This window comes from Canis aureus, chromosome 1, assembly GCF_053574225.1.
Source record: "Canis aureus isolate CA01 chromosome 1, VMU_Caureus_v.1.0, whole genome shotgun sequence".
Lineage (NCBI taxonomy): Eukaryota > Metazoa > Chordata > Mammalia > Carnivora > Canidae > Canis > Canis aureus.
In genome coordinates, this window is record NC_135611.1 from 76294608 (window position 1) to 76316579 (window position 21972).

General features: G+C 40.7%; 1 protein-coding gene and 1 long non-coding RNA gene across 6 annotated transcripts in view; one reads left to right on the top strand and one right to left on the bottom strand.

Annotated features, from left to right (window-relative positions):
- The window catches only part of LOC144318436 (uncharacterized), a 69299-nt gene extending 59690 nt beyond the window's left edge, over nucleotides 1-9609 (bottom strand). Inside the window, exons 1-2 of one of the 2 annotated variants that reach the window (XR_013384433.1) lie at nucleotides 8290-9609; nucleotides 7676-7785 (exon numbers count right to left, since the gene is read on the bottom strand). This is a non-coding gene — a long non-coding RNA (uncharacterized LOC144318436). The remainder of the gene's footprint in view (nucleotides 1-7675; nucleotides 7786-8289) is intronic. The other variant, XR_013384421.1, reaches the window with a different exon arrangement.
- A 799-nt stretch (nucleotides 9610-10408) lies between these two features.
- The window catches only part of GKAP1 (G kinase anchoring protein 1), a 70949-nt gene continuing 59385 nt past the window's right edge, over nucleotides 10409-21972 (top strand). The window contains exons 1-2 of one of the 4 annotated variants that reach the window (XM_077905359.1): nucleotides 10479-10557; nucleotides 10963-11034. The gene's annotated coding sequence lies outside the window, so the exon portion shown is untranslated. Of the gene's footprint in view, nucleotides 10558-10962; nucleotides 11097-21972 lie in introns of all 4 variants that reach the window. The other 3 variants (XM_077905367.1, XM_077905378.1, XM_077905350.1) reach the window with 3 other exon arrangements.

Sequence of the window (21972 nt, forward strand, 5' to 3'; positions counted from 1 at the left end):
TCATATGTAAGAAACCATTGCCTAATCCGAGATCATGCAGATTTATACATATATTTTCTTCTAAGAGTTTTATAGTTTTTAGCTCTTATATGTATGACTTGGGTATATTTTGAATTAATTTTTGTATATGATGTGAGGTTGGGATCCAACTTTATTCTTTTTCACGTGGATACCCAGTTGTCCCAGAACCATTTATTGAGAAAAACTATTCTTTGCTTATTGAGTTGTCTTGGCACTTTTGTTGAAAACTAACTGATCACAGATATTTGGGTTTGTTTTTGGATTCTTGATTCTTTTCCATTGGCTTACGTCTTTCCTTATGCCAATTCCATACTGCCTTGATTACTATAGTTTTGTAGTAAATTTTGAAGTTGGGAAGTGTCAACTACCAGCTTTGTTCTCTTTCAATGTGTCTTGCTATTTGGGGGTCCCTTGAGTTTCCATATGAATTTTAAGAACAACTTACACATTTCTGGAAAGAAAAAAAAAGGCTGTTGGAATTTAGATAGGAATTGCATTGAACCTGTAGCTCCATTTGGGGAGTACTGCCATCTTAACAATATTATGTCTTCCAATCCATGAACATGGGCTGTCTTTCTATTTCTTTAGATCTTGTTTAACTTTTTTCAACTATGTTTTCTAGTTTTCAGTGTATAAGTCGTATGTTTCTTTGGTTAAATTTGATCCTTAATATTTTATTCCTTTTGATGCTATCATATGTGGACTTGTTTTCTTAGTTTCATTTTTAGGTTGTTCATTGCCACTGTATAGAAATACAACTGCTTTTTGTACATTGATCGTAATTTGTTTTGACTGATAGTAAATTGGGTTAGAAATGCACCATACCACAAATCAAGGAATGAGGGTAGTTTTTACCCATACAAATTAACTAAAAGAGCAGAAATCCCAACTTATTGCTGTTGTTGATAAATTTTTAACTGGTTATTTTAATATTATTCCTTTCAGAATTATGTTTTTCTTATCTAGGTCAGGATGGTAAGATCATAGAGCACAGCTGGATAATTTGGCATTTGTGGTCTCCAGTCTTTGGTCTTTTGCATGTACTTTTCCTATTTAAGTAAAACACAAATGGAATAATCCTCAGCATCTGGTCTCTCTGTATCATGAGGATACTTTCTATATATTCCTCAATGCATATATATTAAGGATTAATGATAATGCATAGAGAGCTAATTTATTCAGCAAATTCTTGTGAGCTAGGTCTTATGCTGAGTGCTAAGTGTTAGGAAACAAAGGTGAATAAATCACAGACATCCATCAAGAAGCATATGGCCCATTGAGGAAAGACAGACAATAACATTTTGCCCATTTGAATGTATATAATGAGCCTGGCACTGTAGTGACATAACAGTGGGTAAAACAGGCCAAGTTCTTGCTTTAATGGGGCTCACAATAGAAAGGAGAATATAATAGCTCTGGTAAAAATATAGAGGGTACTATGGGAATATGGAGAAAGGGCTTTTAACTTTCAGGGTTAGGGAAAGCTTTCCCAAGAAGGTGCCCCTTGTGTCTTAATGGACAGGAGGTTGGCTTTTGGCAGGTATAAGAATGGAAGAAATAGCATTTTAGATCAGGAAATTCCTTTGGCTAAATTCTAAAGGCTAAGAAGTAAGAGACAACATCATATACTCGGGGAACTGCATGCTAGTACACTGGAGACCCCAAATAAGTATCTGTTGATAGACTGAATTTGTGCTGAGTATAGGGGACAACTGAGAATGAGGATAGGAAAGAGTTCAGATCACAAAGAGGCCACAGTAAAGAGTCCAAAGGCTATGGAAATCCTGCTGCATTCGTTCTGTTCAATTTATATGGCAATTGGACTGGTTTACTTTTGCTGCTCCAGATCCTTTAGACATAGACAAATGGTGTATAAAATACCAGAAGAGTGTTATAAACCCATTAAGTAGAACTAATTGTTTACTAATAATTTATAGGTGAATCATGAATATAGGATCCATATCTGAACCTTATAAATATATGCAGAATATATATATATATATGCATATCTGTAACTATACATAACATCAATTTAATCACTGCAAGGCATCTGAGGGAAAAATTGTCTACTCTAAGAGGGTATTTTAAAAAATAATCATTTTGAAAGTATAAAATAGTTTTACACAACATAATTCCATATACATGTAGGTCATTTTTCAAATTCAAGTTAGTGACATTTGACTTCATATAAATAGTACACTATAAATAACATCACAGTAAGGGCGAGGGGGGTAGCTGAGTCAAAATACTAGGAAAGCAGCATTAACATTTCTATTTTGCAGTGGACAGTGTGACGGTAGAATGAAAAACTTTAGCTTCTTTTTTTAAATATATATAGTAATATATTATTATAATATTAAGATATATATAATTATTTATAATGTATATAAATGCCCCCTCTAATGAGCAAAAGGATAAAGCAACACTTCACAAAAGAAAGTATACACAATTCAACAAAAGGTGGGCATTTTTTATTTATTTATTTATTTATTTATTTATTTATTTATTTATTTATTTTTTATTGGAGTTCAATTTGCCAACATATAGCATAACACCCAGTGCTCATCCCGTCAAGTGCCTCCTTCAGTGCCCGCCACCCACTCACCCCCACCCCCCGCCCTCCTCCCCTCCACCACCCTAGTTCGTTTCCCAGAGTTAGGAGTCTTCCATGTCCTGTCTCCCTTTCTGATATTTCCTACCCATTTCTTCTCCCTTCCCCTCTATTCCCTTTCACTATTATTTATATTCCCCAAATGAATGAGACCATATAATGTTTGTCCTTCTCTGATTGACTTACTTCACTTAGCATAATACCCTCCAGTTCCATCCACGTCGAAGCAAATGGTGGGTATTTGTCATTTCTAATGGCTGAGGAATATTCCATTGTATACATAAACCACATCTTCTTTATCCATTCATCTTTCGATGGACACCAAGGCTCCTTCCACAGTTTGGCTATTGTGGACATTGCTGCTATAAACATCGGGGTGCAGGTGTCCCGGTGTTTCATTGCATCTGAATCTTTGGGGTAAATCCCCAACAGTGCAATTGCTGGGTCGTAGGGCAGGTCTATTTTTAATTCTTTGAGGAACCTCCACACAGTTTTCCAGAGTGGCTGCACCAGTTCACATTCCCACCAACAGTGTAAGAGGGTTCCCTTTTCTCCGCATCCTCTCCAACATTTGTGGTTTCCTGCCTTGTTAATTTTCTCCATTCTCACTGGTGTGAGGTGGTATCTCATTGTGGTTTTGATTTGTATTTCCCTGATGGCAAGTGATGCAGAGCATTTTCTCATGTGCTTGTTGGCCATATCTATGTCTTCCTCTGTGAATGGTGCTGGGAAAATTGGACATCCACGTGCAGAAGAATGAAACTAGACCACTCTCTTGCACCCTACACAAAGATAAACTCAAAATGGATGAAAGATCTAAATGTGAGACAAGATTCCATCAAAATCCTAGAGGAGAACACAGGCAACACCCTTTTTGAACTTGGCCACAGTAACTTCTTGCAAGATACATCCACGAAGCCAAAAGAAACAAAAGCAATAATGAACTATTGGGACTTCATCAAGATAAGAAGCTTTTGCACAGCAAAAGATACAGTCAACAAAACTCAAAGACAACCTACAGAATGGGAGAAGATATTTGCAAATGACGTATCAGATAAAAGGCTAGTTTCCAAGATCTATAAAGAGCTTATTAAACTCAACAGCAAAGAAACAAACAATCCAATCATGAAATCGGCAAAATACATGAACAAACTTTAGCTTCTAATGCTTTGATTTATTTGATATTCTTGAAACAAGGTATTTTTAAAATATTAATCAAAGATTAGGTTCTACTTACAATCTTAGTATTACTGTGGGATGATTAATGGTCAGTCTATTAAACTGGCTGAATCAAAAACAATAATACAGCTTCCCCCTCCTTTCACTTGCTAATTTTAAAAAATAAATGTAATTTTTATTTTTTTCAAAGTGACAATGTATATGGTTTAAAAGCCAAATGATTACAAAGCTCATAATGATAAACAGAATCCCTGCTCTATTGTCACTCTGATGCCTGCTTCTCAAAGAAAAGTTGTTCTGCTACTTAACTCCACATTTCTAAAGGTCTTATTTCTACTGCCACATCTTAGTTTTTCAGTTTTAGACACTGTGCCATTTACTAATTGCCCAATATGTTTCCATCATATCATTCAGTATTTATTGTATATATTTTAATGTCTACTAGATGTTGTCCACAGGGCTGTGTGTTGTGCCAGGAGAGGTTAATCATGCTACATTAACAAACTCATAAATACCAAAACCTCAGTGGCCTACAACAATAAAGGTTGACTTCTAAATTTATACTTTCTATCTGATGGCAGATCAATTGGAGTTCTGTGCCATGGTGGCTTCACTCAGGACTTAGATGGCCAGAGGCAGCCTCTGAACAGTGCCTGTCTTATAGCAAGGGCAGAGACGTGGCTCCTGAAGCTTCTGGCTGGAAGTGACATACTCACTTGTGCCACTATTTCACTGGCCACCACAATTCATGATGGGACAGGGAAGTATAATTCTCCTCCAGGGAGGTAACATCAGATATTCTTAAACCATCACACAGCCAATCACAAATCTTTTTGTTTCCCCTGGGGTTTATAATCTTCTTTTTCTGGGGTTGCTTACTCTTCTATATACTTGTCACCATTTCATCTCTATATGTTCCATTGGAACTTTGAGGTTTTGTTTATAAGGTTTGAACACATTAGGTAATTGATCAGTTTCTGCGTTTTTGTTTTTGTGTTTTCTTAGTGACATGCCTTCTGGAGCCCTCCACTCTCCTTTGTTGGAATGGACTGGTTGCTCTCCAGGCTGCTACACAGGTGTCCTCTTCATCTCAGGAATTCTCTTTTTTATTCTTTTGTTAGAACTCCTGCTTATCAGGTCCTGTGTGTTTCTGTGTCTTGGGTTATACCGATCTTGGTGAGGCACCTCCTCCAGTAGCTACCTGAGCATGTGTGAGTTAGAATTTTTGAGATTTTTTCCATTTTGACATCTTTTTCTGTTTGCTGCATTAGCTCTATTTCTTCTTTTCCTTCCTTCCTTCCTTCCTTCCTTCCTTCCTTCCTTCCTTCCTTCCTTCCTTCCTTCCTTCATCTCCCTCTCTCTCCTCTCTCTTTTTTCTGTTAGTTAATTTGAGGATTTTTCATGTGAGGTTTCTTCAAATATCTAGAACCTGAATTTGGGAATAAAGCAGGTGGGATATCTTGTGATTCAATATATACAACTTCATTTAATTCTGCTTTTCTGTGGAGTGAGTCACTCCTGTCCTCAGCTTTGCCTGGTGTCCAGAGGAGCTCTGACTCAACCTCTTCAGAAAATAAACATCTTATCTTCTACTAAGGTAAGGCAGCATGGAATGGGATAGGGATTCCAGGGAAGGAAGGGTCCCATTGTTCTTCATACAACTTTCGTAATGAATTCTGGTTTTCAGTCCATTTTACTTCTGCTTTCAGAGTCATGGCAGCTCTAGTTTCAGAGCCTTCACACATCAGAGTCTGTGATGTGAATGGGTTCACTTTGGTTGTTTCTACCCCCTCCCAAAGGCTTAGGTATTAATTTTCTCAATTTTGGTAAGTCAGTTATCACTCACCCATCTGTTTTTCATGTTCCTAAGGTTTGTTGACATCCTTCTTCAGCAGGGATCTTTTCCTAGGCTTCATGTTATGGGTTTATACTTTTTTTTATTGCTTCACTGTCATTTCATTTTATTTTATTATTATGATTTTTTAGTGGGCTCCATACTGGGTGTGCTGGGCATGGAGCCCAATATGGGGCTCAGACTCACAACCATAAGATCAAGACCTGAGATGAGATTAAGAGTTGGATGCTCAACTGATGGAGCCACCCAGATGCCCCTCATTTTAGTTATTTTTTATTTTTAAAAGATTTTATTTTTAAGTAATCTCTACAACCAACATGGGGCTCAAACTTACAACCTGAGTTCAAGAGTTGCATGTTCTACTGACTGAGCTAGCCAAGGTGTCCCTGCTTCACTGTCATTTTAATGAGGTATCTAGAGTAAGTGGAGAAACCAGTGTGTTCAATGCACTACATTTAACCAGAAGTCTCCTTACCAATAGCTCTTAACATGTATAGATGTAATAAACATATTTTCTAATATTTTCTAGGTAGAAAAAGCTAAAATATTATTATAGGCAAGTCCATAAGAGTTATAGTACAAGAATAGAATAACTTTTATCGAGTGCTTATATGGGCTAAGCAGTCTTTTAAATGCTTATTTTATTGAATATATTACATATCTTATCCTCAAAATAACCCCATTAGATGGGTATTGTGATTCAACTCCCAGCAATGTGACTCCGGAGTCCCTATGGTTGTTAACGTGGTATGTCATTTTCTAAGCTACAGGCAATCTCTTCATTTCCAATTTGCCAGGTCTCTAGTCAATCCCTACTTATTAAGTTACACCTAAGGTTTTTCATGTATATTTTGAACATTTATAGCCCATTATATTCGATGTAGCATAGCTAGCATCACAGTTGATGTATCTATTTGAGGATACATGTTGGAGGTAGAACAGAGTAGTTTATGACAAATTTTAAAGCATAGTCATTTAAACTGGAAAGCCTGGCATGTGTTTGTTTTGTAATACAGACAGATGGGCATTTCCTCTTAAAGAAAGCAGTTACCATCTGTAATCTGAGAGGTCAAAGAGAAGCAATTACAAATCCCACATTAGTAACACAAAACTTAAAAAGCGCCTGTTTAAGTGAAACATGATCTCTACAAGAGTCTAACACACTGGCCTTAAACACCCTAGTTCAGAGAATTCAACCCCTCATTCTTTGAAGATGTTAGTACCAGGCTCATTATCACTCTTTCCAAGGCTGTTCACTACTCCAACATTATTAATAGTCCTTTGATAATTCTTCATGAGATAAATACACATATATATATTTCAAATATTCTCAATTCCCTGACCAGCTCTCTTTAAACGATCTTGTACCCTCTGCTTTCTCAGTAACCCACTCCCATGATCATTTCAAGGTGTAGACCTTGGCATTACTAACTACAGCCCCACCTCTCATTTTAATTTCAAGCTTCCAACTTTCAGATTATTCTCTATAGTACCAAAAATCCAACTATTCTTCAACTTGATCAGAAATACCAATCTATCTATTCACCCTACCATTTTTGCACTGTTCCCCATCTTTCCCATAGCCTTACCTCTTACGTCTTCTGAAATTATGGTGCCTCCTTTGCTTCTACCCTCAGCCACTTTGCCTGTCACTCCTCATCCTATTTGCCTGGCCAAATCTCAGTCCTGGTTAATCCCAAACTGCCTATTCAGTGTTTGCATGTAAGCAATGGAATATGGCTAGAGGAAAAATATGGGCCCTAGCCATGTTGACTGGTCTGACTATAAGTTCATGACCACTCTCTCAGGTAGGCCCTTAATAGTACCTGAAAACCCTACTATGCTTCCCTAGTCAATCTGTCTCCCACAGTCAAACTGCTTTTTCACCTTGCCTTCTCTCTCCCCTCTCTCCCAAGCTCCTCTTCAGTTATTGACTACATTAGCTAGAGTAGGCTAAACAGACCCCAAAACGTTAAAGCTCTAACTTGAGAAATTTATATCTTGCTCACATAATAATTGACAGTGGGTTTTCCAGGTCAGTGGGCAGCTCTCCATTCGAGCACCTTCCTTCATGTGGTTCTGTCAACCCCAGGGGCTTGTAGTCATCTGCATAATTCAGCTGGCAGAAAGGAAAAATGCATGGAGACACTCTGGCCTGGCAGGTGTAGACATCATTTCTGCTCACATTCCATTAGCGATAACTTAATACTTGACTATACTAATTGGGAGAAAAACTGAGAGAAACAGTCTGTGTGCCCAGGAAGAAGGGGAGAAGAGATTGCAATGGACAATTAGCAGTCTGCCAAAATGATCTTGCTCCTTAGTTCACTCAGAAAATAGAAGCAACTAGGAAAGAATTTCTATCAAATCCACAAGCCTACTTCCATATGTCCCATATATGTGGGGGTGGGGTGGGGTTGGCAGGGGTAGATTATATTTCTAGGCTCTTCCCATCACAAAGTAGTTTCCAAGCTTTCAATTAGAACAACATGGTCATATGATCATACCACCCAATTACAAATTCAAACACATTTTCTTTCTTTGTGCTCTTTAAGCTTGGTGATATTAGTATCAATAAACACTACTTCTTGTCTCCGCTTTTGTGAAACTCCAATTTATTTACCTTGCTTTGGTGATTTTGCATTAGTCTGGTTCTCCTCTCACTTCCTTTTCCCTCTTTCCTTGCTGGTTTCTCTCATGTAGGTGAGATTCCTTCTTTATTTGCTGGCTTCTCTTAACTAGGTCAGAGTTTCTCAAACTGTGATGTGATACAAATCACTTAGGGTTCTTGTTAAATTGAGGATGCTGATTTAGCATGTTTGAGGGCAAGGGCACAGCGATTCTACCTTTCTAACCTCCTGGTGATGCCAGTGCTGCTGGGCCATTGGCCACACTTTTGAGTAGCAAAGTTCTAAGAAGATGTTCTCCAAGATTCTGCCCTTTGTTTTCTTCTTTTCCCTCACAGTGATATCACCACTGGGCAGCTAACTTACGAATGTCTTTTCTAGTTCACCCCTCTTTCCTATATTTCAAAGTTTTTATTTCTAACTTAATATCCACATCTATTTGGCTGACCCAACAATCTTTCAAATTCTTAAAATATCCAAATCTAAACTGATGTCTCAAGCAGTTCCTACTTGTCTCTTCTATAATTACCTACACACTTAGAACCTCCATTTTTTTTGCATCCACCTTTCTATATGTTCTCATGTTATCCCTTCTTCCTGTAAAACCAATTAATCAATCCCCAGATTTTGTAGATTCTGCTTCCACATCACCTTCCTGCCCCTATCTTTAGTCCAGACTCATCCTTACCTTTCACCTGGCCTATCTGGTGGTTTTCCCACCTCTGATTTTCGTATCCATTGATAGAGAGGTTTTTTTTTTTTTTTTTCCTTCCCCAAAAAAACTTTTAAACCACGAAAACTCAAAGTACCGAGTTAAATACAAATTCTCCCACTTGGCATAGGGCCCCATTCCCCTTTGTCTGTGCCACTTCTCAACTTGCTCTGGAATTTAACCATGTACTTTTTCCTGACCGTGACTTTCATTGATTGATCTTCATATATGTTCTCATGCTATCCCTTCTGGCTGTAAAAATCCTCCCTTTCTCCTTCAGAGTTCATCCCAAATGCCTCCTCCTCCAGGCTGCCTTTCTTTCCTGATCCCCCAGACAGATAGAAGCAGTTTTTTGACCTTCAATACTCTTTGTGTTTTTCAGACGACACCTATCATGGTTTGTCTTTTATTAGAACTGCTTTATCTTTATTTTATTCGTCACTCTCTTAAGGTAAGGGTAACATCCTTATCGTCCGTAACCCTGCAGACGTTACTATGGGAGCTTATGGGTCCACCATCAGTTAAATCAAAGTGATTCGGGGAGATGCTGGGATCAACGGGAAGCGGTAGGGATCTGAAGTCAGTTGCAGCTGGGTTCCGGCTCTGACACTTACCAGCTGTGAGGCTTGAGCGAGCTACTTGGCTGCTACAGGAGAATCCCACTACCTGACGGAGCACCAAGGGGCAGAACGCTGAAGTGCTGTGTAACTCTCCAGAGAACTGACTGAGCCCTGTTGGTTATTTTCCTTACGGGGAGCCGATGCAGGCTTGCTGCTGAAATCCCGATTTGCAGGACCAGCCGTACTTCACGAATGGGCGGTCCCCCGGCCGTCTTCCTCCCGGTCACCCCCAGACTGCTCTCCGCCACGCAGGTGAGGCCGCCGAGCCGTGGCGGAACGGCCTGGAGCCCCGTTCTCTCGGGAGGCCTCCTCCTTGCGCCCGCCCAGGGAAAGCCCTTCGCTTCCCGGTAACCCCGAGGACCGCGGCGCCGCCGCCTACGCGAGCCGTTTGGACCCTGCCCGGCCCCCGTAGCTCCCCTTCTCCGGCAGGTGGTTCCGAGCCTCTCCCCCGGCCCGGGGCGCTCACGTCACCGGCGAACCTCTCTCCACGCGCCAGCGCCGCAACCAACCGGGGAAATAAACAAACCCCGGCGCGCGGCGGCGGCGGGCGCGCCCGGCCCCGCCCCCGGCCCGCCCCGCGGCTCTCACGCCGCCCCCTCCGCCGGGACTTCCCTCCCGCCCTCGCTCGCAGCCGCGCTCTCCCCGCCCCTCCCCGCAGCTGCCGCCGCGCTCCCCGCCGCGGGCCGCTCCGCCCGCCCCGCCCGCCCCGCCCGCCCAGCCCGGCGCCCGCTCGCGGGGCCCGTTAGTGCCCGGCGCCCGCCCGCTGGCCCGCGGCGCGAGCCCCGCCGCGCGAGCCCGCCCCCGCCCCCGCCCCCGCCCCTTGACCCAGCCTAGTCCCAACGCCCAGCGCGGCCGCCCCGGAGCCGCGGGAGCGGCGGCGGCGGCGGGGGGAGGAGGGACAGGAGGGCCGAGCCGGCGGCCGGGGAGGCCCGGTGAGTACGCGGAGGGCGGGCCCGCCTCGTGGGGGGCAGCGCCGGCGCCCCCGGGGCGGGGGTGGCGCCTCGGCCGCGCCGCTGCGTGCGCCTCGGGCGAGGCGGTCGGGGACTCGGCCGGAGCCGCCGGGCACAGGGCGCGGGAGGGCCGCTCCTCGGGAAGGGCCGCGGCGCCGCGCTCGGGGCGGCCGGCGGGGACCCGCGCCTCCTCAGGCCCCGGCGCCCGGGCCGTGGCCGAGCCGCCCGGGACCTCGCGGGGCGCGGGCCGGGGGCTGCGGGGCGGCGGGGCCGCGAGTGACAGGTGCCGCCGCCCCCTCCCCGGCGGGCCCCGCGCCCGCCCGCCCGCAGCCGGGCGCTCGGAAATTTCTGGAGCCGCGACCCGACCCGCTGTTTTCTCCCTTCCAGGTTTGGAAGCCGCTTCTGTGCCCGAGTTAGGTCTCGCCCAGCCCCATTTCTTTCTCAGCGTACTTTGTGCGAGTAAGTTTTGGAGCATCGGTTGACAGCCTATGGGTGAAATTTGGCTTTCATTCCTGAACGAGGTAGAGCGGCTTACTTTTTGAATAAAGTGCTCCTCCTCCCCGCTAGCAGTTGGAAAGTAGACGAGCAGGGCTTTGGATTTTGTTTCTTGCCGTTATTCTTTGGAACAGCAGTCTTTCAGAATTTTGGTCGCATCTCCCGTCCTTAGGGTGCTTCGTTGATACTGAGCAGGAGTGACAAAAATGGCTCATTAAATGGTCTTTTCTCTCCAGCTTTTAGATTTTTCATTCTCACCTTAGATTTTACCGTTGAGTGGGTGCTGTGGCTTTCACCCAAGGCGCTGATAAGAGATCATCTCTCCTTTACTAAGAAGCCAGTGAAATTTCGTCTAAATCGTTCAGGGTTGCCTATTCCTTCGAGTGGTAACAGTGCTTGTGATTGTCACCTGAATCATCAGCTTAATGAATTTGGCTTGCACCTGTAAGAGTAGCAGAGAAAGTTTATGGGAAATTGAAAAATTAGAAATACTTAATCAGTGGAAATAGTGATTTTGTTTCTCAACAGGTTTGAAACTATACTTGGTATTAGTCAAATCCTAATTAATGAGAGATAGAATCTTTTTTTTTTTTTTTAAAGATTTTATTAATTCATGAGAGGCAGAGACACAGGCAGAGGGTTCAGAAGCAGGCTCCCTGCGGGGAGCCCCATGCGGGACTCTCCATCCAGGCACCCCAGGATCACGACCTGAGCGGAAGGCAGATAGATGCTCAACCACTGAGCCACCTACGCATCCCTCCCTCAGAGATATTCTTAATTGTCACGAATGGTTACAACAAACTTACTTGTAAGATACCAATCTAGCAGCTTCATTCTGTGGACTAAGCAAGATCTGGGAAGTTGACCAGAAGAACATTGGGGCAAATGAAAATACAGGTGTTTTATCCATGGGCGATTCCTTTAGCTCCTCACTCAGTACCTGCTAGTACATTTTGCTTAGATTTTTCAGTCCCCAGAAATTAGGTGCAGATTGCATTAGGGAAGCAGTACCTAACTATGAAGAAAAAAATTTAGGACATACCCATTAAATGTATGTGGTTTGGGGATCCCTGGGTGGCACAGCGGTTTGGTGCCTGCCTTTGGCCCAGGGAGCGATCCTGGAGATCCAGGATCGAATCCCACGTCGGGCTGCCGGTGCATGGAGCCTGCTTCTCTCTCTCTCTCTCTCTCTCTCTCTCTCTCTCTCTCTGTGGCTATCATAAAAAAAATTAAAAAAATCTATTTTCCTTTAAAAAAATAAATGTATGTGGTTTGTTCACAGCAAGTGTGTTGAGAGCAAGGTTTTGGTAAGCACTTGGCAGGTGCTGGTTGTGAACTTTTTAAGAAGCCAAAATGAAAGATATTGTTTAGTTGTGTTACTTGAGTAACAGAACATGAAATATTTGTTAAAATTTCACCAGGTACTAAATAACTGATACTCAGTGTCATTTCATTTAATGTTCAGTCGTCCTTTTATATTTATTTTATTTTTTATTTTTTTGAGGTTTTATTTATTCATGAGAGACAGAGAGAGAGAGAGAGAGAGAGAGAGAAAGGCAGAGACACAGGCAGATGCAGAAGCAGGCTCCATGCAGGGAGCCCAATGCGGGACGACTTGATCCCGGGACTCCAGGATTATGCCTTGAGCCAAAGGCAGACACTTAACCGCTGGGCCACCCAGGTGTCCCCAATCTGTCTTTTAAAATCTAAGTTACATTTCAAGGAGACCACACTAATTATACCTATGTTCTATTAATTTCTTATTTTGTTTAGGCTAAACTGGTTGATGATGTTAATGGAAGATGACTATCATTTTATTAAAGGAATGTATCTAGTTGTTCTTGACTGAGGTATGGACACTGCTACCATTTTTCTTGACCCTTAAGAGGTCATAGTCTGGAAGGATGAGGTCATAGTGGCAGTGGTCCTCAGAACCTTGGTAGGAGAGCCCAAGAGTACCAGCCATTTAGAAGTCTTGCTGTTTACTGCTTAGGCTGTTCACTTTTAGAGTTTACTTAAGTACCTGATATACCTTAATTCTTTTTAATCAACACTTTAAAACCAGTTATGTTTCTTGAGCAAATCTGTTTCCTCAACAAAGTTAGTTGTGATGGTCACTTAGTAGAATGGCACTTCTAATGAAACAAATTGGAACTGCTAATAATCATTGTTAATTCACATTTGCATTATGGGAGTTAGGGATTATCTATAATACACTTTGCATTTTCTTTTGCTGTGCATTCTACTTTACAGCATATATTTCAATGCATAGATAGCTGTGTACTTGGGGAATATATTTTTTAAAAATTCAATAAATTTATCTTTTCTGTGCCCAATCCTGTGGTTCTGTTAGAGATTGACTTTCAGGATGTTGAAATCATGGTTGTAGGTGGCTAGGCACAAGAGTAAAGAGATGATTTTAATAGAATCCACTTAATACAATAAAATACAATAAAATAAATACGATAAATAAATAAATAAATAAATACAATAAAATAAAGAATTATTACAGAGAAAGGAAAGATTAATTTGAAGGGGAGGTCACAGAAAGCTTCCCGGGGATGCTCGCCCTTGAGCAGGATTTTGAAGACAATGAATAGAAGTTTTAAATGAATGAGAGGGAGGGCATTTTAGGCAAAGACAACAGAAGATATGAACAAGTAAAACTAAATATGTGTTTAGGAAATTTTAAGTAGTTTATTTTGCTATAGTATAACATCTGAGGAAGGACAGGGCTATAGGAAGCCCTAACATACACTATAATATTTAATAAGTCAAATAAATAATTGGCTTTTTGAGTGTTGAATATGTGTTAAAATGGGCTTCACTATAATTTGATATTGCTGCGATCTCAAGCATAGAGGAATTAATGGTGGTAGTCACTAACAAATTCTAGAATATTGTACTTCTATGTTATGAACCATCTACATATTTACATTTGTAAACTTATGTGTTTCTTATGCATTTTGACCTGCAAAACAGGTTGTTTTTACATTTTTTAAAAATTTTAAATTTTTTTAGAGAAAGAACACAAGTGGTGGTGGGGGGGAGCAGACGAAGAGGGAGAGAGAAAATCTCCAGCATACTCACCACTGTACATGGAGCCTGACACTGGGCTCCATCCACGACCCTGAGATCATGACCTTAACTGAAACCAGGAGTTGGATGCTTAACTGACTGAGCCGCACAGGAGCCCCTGAAACAGTTGTTTTTAAATTATCTTGAAAATTTTCTTTTGTCTTCAACTATTTAAATTAGCTTATAAGCTATTTTAAAAATTTTGTTATTTTTAAGAGATTTTATTTATTTCCTTGAGAGAGCGAGTGAGCATACAAGCAAGGTGAGCGGCAGAGGGAGAGCAGGCTCTCCTCTGAGCAGGGAGCCTGATGCGGGGCTCCATCCTAGGACCTGACCTGAGCTGAGCTGAGGGGAGACGCTTAACCAACTCAGCCACCCAGGCACCCTGCTATTTTTATTTTTTGATTGAGGTGAAATTGGTATATAACATATTAGTTTCAGGTGTGTAACATAATTTTATATTTTCCTTTACTAAAAAGTGATCATCATACTGAGTCTAGTTAATTTGTCACCATACAATTGATCCCTTTTACTGTTTTCACCTATCCTTCAACCCCTTTCCCTTCTGATAATTGCCAGTCTGTTCTCTGTATCTATGAGTTTTATTTATTCATTTGTTTCGCTTTTTAGATTTCACATAATGGTGTTTATCTTCGTTTTTTTGTGGATTATTTCACTTAGCATAATACCCTCAAGGTCCATCCATGTTGTCACAAACCTTGTCACATGGCAAGGTTTCCTTTTATGTGGCTGAGTAGTATTCCATTATGTATATATATCACATTTTCTTAATTTATTCAAACATCAGTGGACACTTAGATTGTTTCCTTATCTTGGCTATTATAAATAATGCTGCAGTGAACATAGGGGTGCAAATTAGTGTTTTTGTTTTCTTTGGATAAATACCGATCAGTGGAATTGCTAGATTGTGTAGTAGTTGTACTTTTAATTTTTTGAGGACCTCCATATGTTTTTTTATAGTGGCTACCTCAATTTACATTCCCACCAGCAGTGCAAAAGGATTCCCTTTATCGCACAACCTCTCCAACACTTGTTATTTCTTGTCATTTTTGATAGTGAGCATTCTGACAGGTGTGAGATAACATTTTTTAAAAGATGTTATTTATTTAGGGGCGCTGGAGTGGCTCAGTGGGTTAGGCTTCTGCCTTCAGCTCAGGTCATGAGCTCAGAGTCCTGGGATCGAGCCTCACGTTGGGCTCCCTGCTCAGCGGGAAGCCTGCTTCTCCCTCTCCACCCCTGCTTGTGTCCCCTCTCACTATCTCTCCCTCTCTCTCTCTGTGTGCCTCAAGTGAATAAATAAAATCTTTTTTTTTTTTTTTATGATAGAGAGAGAGAGAGAGGCAGAGACACAGGAGGAGGGAGAAGCAGGCTCCATGCCAGGAGCCCGACATGGGACTCGATCCCAGGACTCCAGGATCGCGCCCTGGGCCAAAGGCAGGCGCTAAACCGCTAAGCCACCCATGGATCCCCAGTAAAGTCTCTCTCTCTTTTTTTTTTAAGATTTTATTTATTTATTCATGAGAGACAGAGAGAGACAGAGACATAGGCAGAGGGAGGAGAGAGAGAGGCAGAGACATAGGCAGAGGGAGAAGCAGGCTCCCCCATGGGGAGACTGATGCAGAACTCCATCCCAGAAACCTGGGATCACAACCTGAGCCAAAGGCAGATGCTCAACCACTGAGCCACCCAGGTGCCCCTGGATATCATCTTATTATGGTTTTGATTTGCATTTCCCTGATGATTTGTGATGTTGAGCACCTTTTCATGTGCCTGTTGCCATCTGTACGTCTTTGGAAAAGTGTCCTTCAGATCCTCTAACCATTTTTTAATTGGAATTTTTTTTGTCACTGAATTATATGAGTTCTTTATATATTTTGGATAGTAGCTGCTTATCAGATATATGATTTGCAGATCTCTTCTTCTAATCAGTAGGTTACCTTTTTGTTTGATGATGATTTCCTTTACTGTGCAAAAGCTTGTTAATTTGATGTAGTCCCGTTTATTTTTGCTTTTGTTGCCCTTGTCTTTAGAAAGAGATCCAAAACTACCACCAAGAATGATGTCAAGTAGCTTACCGCCTGTGTTTTCTTATAAGAGTTTAATCATTTTTGGTCTCACATTTAGATGTTTATTTTGTTAATTTTTGTGTATAGTATAGCATGGTGGTCCAGTTTCATTGTTTTGCATATGGCTGGCCAGTTTTCCCAGCACTATTTGTTGAAGGGAATGTCCTTTACCCATTGTATATCTTTTTCTCCTTTGTTGCAAGTTATTTAACTATGTGTGGGTTTTCTGGGCTCTATTCTATTCTGTTGGTTTATGTGTCTGTTTTTATCTCAGTCCATACTGTTTTGATTATTATAGCTTTGCAATATGGTTTGAAATCAGAAACATGATACCTCCAGCTTTGTACTTTCTCAAGATGCTTTGACTATTCACTGTCTTCTGTGGGTCTGTACAAATTTTAGTTATTTGTTCTAGTTCTGTGAAAAATGACATTGTAATTTTTTTTTAAATTTTTATTTATTTATTCATGATAGACACAGAGAGAGAGAGGCAGAGACACAGGCAGAGAGAGAAGCAGGCTCCATGCACCGGGAGCCCGACGTGGGATTCGATCCCGGGTCTCCAGGATCGCGCCCTGGGTCAAAGGCAGGCGCTAAACCGCTGCACCACCCAGGGATCCCGTCATTGTAATTTTGTATAGGGATTGCATTGAATCTGTGGATTGCTTTGGGTAGTATCGACATTTTAACAATATTAATTTTTCCAGTCCATGATGCAAAGTATCTTTCCATTTATTTGTGTCTTCCTTGATTTCTTTAATCATTGCGTTATAGTTGTCAGTATACAGGTCTTTTCAACTGCTTGGTTAAGTTTATTCCTAGATATTCTTTTTGATGCAATTATAAATGGAATTGTTTTCTTAATTTCTTTTTCTGATAGCCTTTAAGTTTTTTTTTTTTTTAAGATTTTATTTTTCAGTAATCTCTACACCCAACATGGAGCTCAAACCTAAAACCCAAGATCAAGGGTCGCACATTTCACCGACTAAGCCAGCCAGGCACCTTACCTCTAAGTTATTTTTAAAAGGATACTCAAGAGGAAGTGGGGAAATGTACAGAGTAATCATTATATTTCTGGACTAAAATCCTGATTTGTATAGTATCTTAATAATATGTAAATTTTATTTATAGCTCTAACCACCACATTCATAGACTGCCCAATGCTGATAGCTTACAAGGTGTCAGCTATGTAGTTTTTGCTTTGTGTCCATATCACTTAAGCTCATATAAACTTCTGAGCATTTGAGTATTTGGATTTTAAAGATCATGTGAGACAGAAAAGGAAAATAGTAGGGGCGGGGGAGAGAAGAGCACTTTTGAACCTACTTACCTTAATATCTCTTAGCTATGACTAGAGATGGAGATGCAGAAGTTTAGGACACAAGACCAAAGGAATAGTGTTCTGGAGGAATATTAGCCCTAACCATTCTTGAAATTAGGGTCTTTAAAAAGCCTGATGTTTTCCATGGTCTGCCTATTTATCTAACCTTTTCAAGGTTTATAAAAGAAAAGTTTCAGATAAATCCCTGGATTATATAACATGACTATCTTTTTGCAAATTCTGAAAAATTTGTTAATGAAGGTTATATTCTCTTAAAAGCATGCCAATGAGCAGTCTTTGACAGTTGTTCTCTGTCTTTGTCTTCTGCATCACTAACAGGAAGGACCAGAGCATCTCTAGGGCAATCTAACCAGTAGCTGCCAGTAGAGGTTTTGACACAGGGCAAAAAAATCAATATTGTATTGAGTACATTATGTTTACCTTTTTGAATTTAGGTATAGATAACCTTTTTGACTTTCCAAAATGAAATTTTTTTTCTTATAGAAGAAAAATGATCATTATAGAATATTTGGGGAAAGAGTGAAAAACTCCAGAAAAGGAAATAAGTATAATGCATAGTCCCGTGAATTTCCTTCTTTTTGGTATGTATGGGAATAATACACATACTTACAAATTTGGGATTATTTTTATATTTTTATTTCCTTTTTTCATTTAAAATTTACCCTCCCTCCCACTCCACTTCTGAAATACTGGTTAGTATACCTTTTGACATGCTGCATAGATTTTTTTTTCCTGGCTATTGAGGTAGGTGATGTGTTAGTTATTACATTTTTTAAAAAGATTTATTTATTTTATAGAGTGTCTGCACATCTGCATGCAAGTTGGGGGAGGGGCAAGAGAGAATCTTTCAAGCAGATTCCACACTAAGCATGGAGCTCTGTGTGCGACTCCATCCCAGGACCCATGAAATCATGACCTGAGCCAAAACCAAGAGTGTTGGACGCTTAAGCAACTGAGTTGCCCAGAAGCCCTCCCCCCTTTTATAAAGTACAGCATGTAGCACAGATGCTGGAACCCTTCCAGTTGTCCCATTTCCTTACCCCTCCAACTACTAGGTATGGTGCAAGTGGTAGCTGCTATTCTGTTCTGTTTCAGACCCCTGCCCCTGAACAAATAAGGGATCATTATAGGTGAGCTTTTCCCTCTTCCTGTCTACTCTTTCTTGAGTTAAAGTATTTTAACACAGGTTGCTGAGATGTATCCTCCGTAGCTGCCTCAGAAAAATTTTCTGTCTTTTCACTGTTTGTCAGTTAACGCTATTTGTTCTAATGCTTTCTTTTCACATTATCATTCTCTTTTATTATTTTCATTCAGGAATTGTTTATTATCTATCTGCTTTGTGCCCATTGTTTAAGACATAGTCCCTTCTGTGATTCTTGGGTTTCAGATAGATTGGTGTTTCCCTCTGCAGTTTGTTAGGTGTAATCTTCAGGTGTTTCACTCTCTTCAGTGGCTGACTGCTTGACCACTACTTCTCAGGGCCTAAAAACTTTTTTTCATTTCGTAGATTAAAGTCTTAACTTTGAGAAGGGCTAGATGTTGATTTAACTCTCAAACACTTTTTGCGACGGAGTCAGATATGCTTAGCCAAATTTTTAAATAGCTTGTGCCAGTTCACCTGTGCCGCTAGGACCCCAAGACATACTTCAGTTAGTAATCATAGTATAAGAACACCAGCATGTTTATATTTGAGTGTTTCTGCTGTTCTGGCAACTGTTCTAAGCACTTCACATAAAGTATTTAATCTTTACAATAACACAGTGAGCTATGCACTCTTGTCCCTATTTCACAGATGAGGAAACTGAGAGATCCGGTGAATTGCTCAAGAGCTTTCAACAGGTAGCAGGTTGACCAGATTTTGACTAGGCATTCTTGTTCCAGGTCAGCACTCATAGGCTAGTGCTCTTCTGCCATTTGACTTCTGCATTACAAACATAAAAGACCAGAGCATCTTGTTGCCTTCAAACGGAGAAGAGACTTACAGCGCTTATGTAGAGCTGGGTGGAAAAAATGTGTTACATTTTCTTTGTTGTATATGATTAGGATAAATAAAACAATATAAAGTATTAGGAAAGATATGAAATGCTGAATTTGTGTGAAACTTCAAAATCTTTTCAGGGTTTCTAATGAGAAAATTGTGCTTGCTTCCCTGAACAGAAGTTTTTAAATTACACGTTTGTTCATGAAATAAGAATATACAATTCTCAATCCAGACTTTTATTTTATTTTTATTTTTTAAAAAGATTTTATTTATTTGTTAATGAGAGATACAGAAAGAGAGGCAGAGACACAAGCAGAGAGAGAGAGAGAGAGAGAGAGAGAGAGAGAGAGAAAGAAACAGGTTCCATGCAGGGAGCCTGATGTGGGACTCGATCCTGGGTCTCCAGGATCACGCCCTGGGCTGAAGGCAGGCGCCAAACCGCTGAGTCACCCAGGCGTCCTCCTCCATCTAGACTTTTAGATGATGCTTTCTTCAGATTGAGTTCCCACTGAAATTTTGTTTGGATGAATAGATAATAAAAACAAACCATTTTTGTTGTACAACTATTCAATAATTTATAACAATTGGAATTATTTTTAAAGAATCTCATAGCTCTTCTCATAGAAAAAGAATTTCTTGTGATAAAATGAACTCCAAGATGACATAAAATGACAAAGCTCTTATTTTCAGACAGCATATGTATTGTTTGAGCAGTCACCTTAGAGCTAGACTTTACGCCATTAAAAAGGCATAACACTGGCATGTGGGAAGAAATATCTGCTCCCTGTGAATATAGAGCTATCAGCTCATTACTTGGAACCTTGCTCACAAGGAGACTTTGTGCTTTCCCACTCCTAGTAGCAGCTGCTGCTCCCTGTATTGCATGTGTTGCATTTGGAGTACCTAAAGCAAACTCTTGCAGTAGTTCCCTGGGCCTGCCTACCCTAAGGGGCAGTAGTGCATTGTACACTGATCTGATGAAGTAGATTTTCAGGCCTTACATACTTCCCAGTTGACAAATAACCACAGAGCAGCATTTGTGGGTACTGTCTGTCCTCTGCAAAGCACCAGATGAGGCTGCTTGCATCTGGTAGTGACCTGCCCAGCATCTCAGAATTCTCCTGGGTTTTCTTAGGTGCCCTGAGAACTCAGAGACACTTTATTTGAGGACACATTGGTAAGGAAGCTTTGCCCTATGCCACAGAAAGAAAATTTCTGTGAGCTTTGTGGAGATGTGTTGGACATTTGTGAACATTTAACTCATGCAGAACCATCTAAATGTGGAATTCATGGTTTTGATATCAGTCCTAGAATGGAAAATAAATTTATTTGTGTAAGATATCAATCATGCTAAGGCTAGGTTATACTGTAACAACAAGCTGAAAATCTCCACAGCTTAAAGCAGTAAAGTTGCTTTTTTGCTCAAGCTACATATCCATTAACAGGTTAGTGAGAGACTGTATTCATTGTTATTTCAGACCCAACAGACCTGACCCCCTCTCAACATAGGCTTGAATAGAAGCAGGAACCATGTTCTGGCTTTTAAAGCCTTTTAAATCTTATGTTTTACTGGCCAGAATAAGTCACATGGTCATGCCTCTGTTCAGTAGGAGAGTGGTGCATGATTCTCCTTCAGGGAGGGGCAATGAGTATTTGTGAATGGCTAACCCATGCAATTTATAGTCCCAACAGTTAAAATTAAATGTAATAATAATTGTTGAATGACTGTGTAGGATCACTGTATCTCAAGTACTCAGAGCAACTAAAACTTAAAGGATTTTTAACATGACATGTTGAAGTTGGAGCAGAATTAATGCTTTCCAAAAATGTTTTTGAATCTTGAACTTCTTTTTCATTTTGTAATATATTCTCCCTTGTAGTAACTTAACAAAGCCTTAATTCTCATGCTTACAGCAGAAATTTAGCCTAAAAATGTGTCGTAATTTATCAGTTAGATGTCATTCTTTTTTGTCATGGTATTTTATCTTGATTTGCGTTTGTGTGTTGTTTTTTGTTTTTTGTTTTTTGTTTTTTTAAGATTTAATTATTTGTGAGAGAAAGAGAGCACAAACCAGTGGGAGAGGCAGAGGAAGAAGCAGGGGGCCTGACTGAGGCTGAGCAGGAGCAGGGAACCTGACTCAGGGCACCATCTCAGGCCCTTAGGATCATGACCTGAGCTGAAGGCAGATGCTTAACTGACCAAGCCACCCAGGCACTCCTGATTTGCATATTTTTGAGTGTAGGAGCAATATATCTTAATGTGGTATTTATAATAAAAATACTTTTATTTAATAACTTCTAGATGGCATCTCAAAATATCAGCTCTTATTTTGATTTTTCTTTATTTTTAACAAAAAATTCAAAGATTTCCAAATAATTTTCTGGGTTTTTAGATTAAGATGGAAGATTTAACA